The following is a 4,331-nucleotide window of genomic DNA, read 5'->3' on the forward strand; positions in this document are numbered from 1 at the left end:
AATAACAAGCAGCCAACACCAACAAAAACAGCAACACAAACACTCACAGAAACACACACAGACGCACAAAATTTGCCGTTACCTCTTTCTGACTCCACAGAACTCTCATCGGATGAAGAGAGTGGGGAAGGGTGACAAATAGCTACGAATGGAAAGAGGAAGCGCAGTAAGAAGAAAACAAAACAAAATGCAAACACAAACAAAGCAGGGAGATTCACATCTCCCGAAAATACCCCTAACACCAATAGTAATATGCAAAAGACAATGCTAACAGCAATAGACAGTACAAACACAGAGTTGATGAATTACATCAACTCTAAAAAAAAACATCACAAATAACGACATCAAAACAAACAACCACCCACACACAACACCGCCAAAACACATTAAAATTTACCATGTATCACCAGCATTGCACCACAAAATAAAATCCCTCTACCCCAACTCGGTAGGGGGATGTCAAAAATATTTGTGCAAGAAATTGTACAATAGCCTCCTTGGTGAAAAATCCAAGGAGGAAACAAAACTTGCAAACAGTAAGTAGCTCACTTTTCCTTTCCTTTTGTGCTTTAAAGCACACGTATAAATAGAATCATGGTGAAGATTGGTTGTGTGAATGTGCGTGGCTTGGGGTCCCCTTGGAAACAAGGGTACCTCTTAAATGACATCAAGTCACACAATTTGGATATCATAGCCATTAGTGAGACCAGACTCCATGAACCGCGGGCCCTAAAGTCCATGTTTGGCGGACAGTTTAACATTTATTTTTCTCCCTGTCTGCCGAGGATGGGCGGTAGTGGCACGGCGGTTCTTTTTCGCAAGAGTCTGGATCTCCAAGTAAAGACGATATTTACGGACCCGGATGGTAGACTGGTTGTCCTAGATGTGAACGGCAGCGATGGAGGCGCTTTTCGGTTGCTGGCAGTTTATGTGCCTCCTTTAACAGGTCGGTCAGACTTCTTTCGACGTCTAGAAGTATTCCTGGGAACGTCTCGTCCCTTACTTTTAGTGGGGGATTGGAATGCTACCTTGGACACGCATCTAGACTACGTGGGGAGTGACAAAACTAGAAGGGGATGCAAAGGCCTCATAGACCTGCTCAGACGCTTCCAGTTGTCTGACAGGTACCGACTCGACCACCCAAATGTGCCAACGTGGACTTGGAGCAACCGCATTGGGTTGTCGAGATCGTATCTAGATAGGATAGTGTGTAGGACAAGAGATAGAGATAGTTTAGGATGTCCACAGTTCCACATAGTCAGCTACACGGATCACAAACTTGTGACGTGTACGCTAGACTTAGATAAGGCACATAGGCAGGGTCCCGGTTACTGGAAACTAAACGTGTCTTTCCCGTCGAGACAGGTTTTCAGAGATCGGATTAGCACGTTAGTAAAGAGGGCTTTGACGGGAGCCATCGTCAACAACAAATGGTGGTTTGCTCTCAAGAGAGCAGTAAGGGCGGAAGCAATAAGGTATAGCAGGGCACTAGCTGTAGAGAGGAACAGAGTAGAGGGGGAGCTAGTGATAAAGTTAGAAGAGGCATTGCGAAGTGGCATCGCATCCGACGTTTTAGCGGCAAGGTTGGCCCTCGACCAACACTTCAATGCTAAACACGAAGGGTGTGCTGTCAGGGCAAGGATGCGTGCTCTGAGGAATGAAGGTGTTGGAGCCGCACGAGAGGCCCGGGTGGCGGAGGCGCAGCGGGGTAACAGAGCCACCATCCGGTCTCTGGTAGACGAACAGGGGCGCGAATTGCTCGAGCCGAGCAAGATGTGCGAGGCGTTTCAGCGGCATTTTGCCCGACTGTTCGGGAGGAGTGGCGAGCGAGAAGGCAGGGTGGACTTTAGTGCCTACCTGCACAGCTTGCCACGACTCTCGGCAAGAGAGGCGGAGTGCTGCGAAGGGGTCATCACGGCGGAGGAGGTGAGGTACGCGATGGCGGTTTGCTCGACGGACAAATCTCCGGGTTTGGATGGTCTGCCCTACGAGCTTTACAACTGTATGCCAGACTTGTTTGGAGACGTCTTGGCGGCCGTGTACCGCAACTGGCAGCAGAACGGGAGCATTCCCGGTTTTGTGAGCCGAGGAGCGGTAACACTGCTGAAGAAAGATCCAAACAAGGGGGACGCCATAGATAACTTTAGGCCCATCACTCTGCTCAATGCAGACATGAAAATTTTGGCCAAGGTGTTAGCCAAGCGGTTGGCGCTTGTCATCGAGAAACTGGTCGGCACGGAGCAGACGTGCGCCGTGCCGAGCCGGAGCATCCATGACAACCTCCATCTGATGCGCTACATCATAGAGAGGGTAGTTAAGGAACCTGGCATGGGTGGGGCCCTGATCAATTTGGATCAATCCAAAGCTTTCGATAGGGTAGACCATCGATACTTGGAGGCCGTCCTCGAAGCGGCCGGCTTCGGTCCCGTTTTCCGAGGCTGGATGGCTGCCTTGTACACAGGCATCCGTTCGGTTGTTCGCGTCAATGGACGTCTATCGGGACCCTTCGACATTTCACGTTCGGTTCGTCAGGGATGCGCCCTGTCGCCGCTCCTGTACGTATTGACTCTCGAGCCACTACTGCGGAAGCTGGCGACGCTGAGGGGCATCCCGCGAGAACTGGGGTGCGGGACGACGTCACCGTCATAGCGTCTAGCCACGAGCACATCGAGCTTGTCGGCGAGACGCTGAAAGACTACGAAGCGGTGACGGGAGCGAAAATCAACCGGGATAAGTCGGTGGGTTTGCTGCTCGGCACCTGGAGGAGCAAGCCCATACCGTCCGTCAGCGCCTCAGTAGTGGGACGCTGGACGGACGGTCCGGTCAAGTTGCTCGGAGTCTGGTTCGGTCCGGACCTGCAAACGGAGAAGAACTGGGACGAGATAACGAGTAGGGTGGCCACTCTCTGCCGGCAATGGTCCGAGAGGAAGCTGTCCCTAAAAGGTCGGGCGGAGGTGGCGAACGCGTACATCGCATCCGTAATCGAATACCGCCTGACCGTCGTGCCTTGTCCCGATCGCGCCATCACCGAAATGGAGCGCATCCTCTTCTGCTTTTTGTGGAAAGGAAGCGTTCCGATGGTGAGGCGATCCGTTTGTTGCCAACACCCGCTGAAAGGAGGGCTGGGCATGCCGTGGTTGATGATGCGCAGACATGCGCTGAGACTGCGACATCTCCGGCTCTACGTAGACGACGGTGAGCAGGTGTGGTCACCGTTTGTGCGGCGCGCTTTCCCGCAGCTCGTCTCCATGACCGAGCTGCAGTCGTGGATCAAAAAGAGGCCGAGGAATGGCGAATGGCACCGTGAGTGTCGCGTTGCTCTGCAACAACTTTGCCGTCCCGGGTCGACCTTGAGCGGCTGCACCACAACGAAGTCATTCTATAGGGGATTAGTGGAGGGCAGGTACGACGACGATCTCGGGGCGAACCTGGGCGTCGACGAGGAATACCTGACCCGCCTGTTCAGGACGACTTTCGGGCCGGGACCTATGGACAACTTCCAGAGATCCCTGGCCTGGCAGTGTTACCGAGAGGTGTTACCCGTTCGGGATAAGCTCTATAGACACGGCTCGCGAAATGCGGGGCCGACCTGCCCGAGATGCGGTCAGAGCGATGAAACCGTTCTGCACGCACTCGTGCAGTGTCCAACCATTTCGGAACTGTGGGCTTATGTCGAACGACTGCTGTCGCATGTGGGACGAGTCGGTTTATCAACCGAGTCTATCGTCAATATCGTCACGCCTCCTTCCTTTAAACGGGAAGGAAGAGCTGTATTTATCGTACTTGTGGCTCTGGCCAAAGAATGCATCTGGTGGACGCGTCTGAAAGGATTAGAGACAAATACTTTCCTCTTTGGTCAATCTCTCATCAACTTTTTCAAGTATCACTTGAAAAGGAAGGTGAGAGTAGAGAGGCAAGTGTTGTCTAGCAAATGTTTCGTAAAAAGATGGATACATGTAGCAAGAATGGCACGTATAAATGACGAAGCCACCTTGACCATGATTCTATAAAACGTTTCAAAATTTTGTAAACAGAGAGTTACTTACGTTTCTTGCATAAATAAAAGAAATTTTATTTAACAAACTGTGACACTAAGGACCGAGGTTACCGTGGTCTTTTCGTAGGCTTTTCTTTCCACGGATAACCTCCCCATTTATTGGGAATTTTCTGTATTATTTCGTATTTTTTGTAAATACCCCAAACGTTTTGCGATGTTTTTTTTTTTTTTTTTTTTTCATCGTTGTCCCCACTTTTGTTTTTTTCTGCTTTGTTTTCGCCCCCCTCGAAAAGAAAAAAACTCTACATTTGTATTTTGTCCCTTCTATCTTGAG

Source organism: Octopus bimaculoides, chromosome 1 (genome assembly GCF_046866305.1).
Source record: "Octopus bimaculoides isolate indiv1 chromosome 1, ASM4686630v1, whole genome shotgun sequence".
NCBI lineage: Eukaryota > Metazoa > Mollusca > Cephalopoda > Octopoda > Octopodidae > Octopus > Octopus bimaculoides.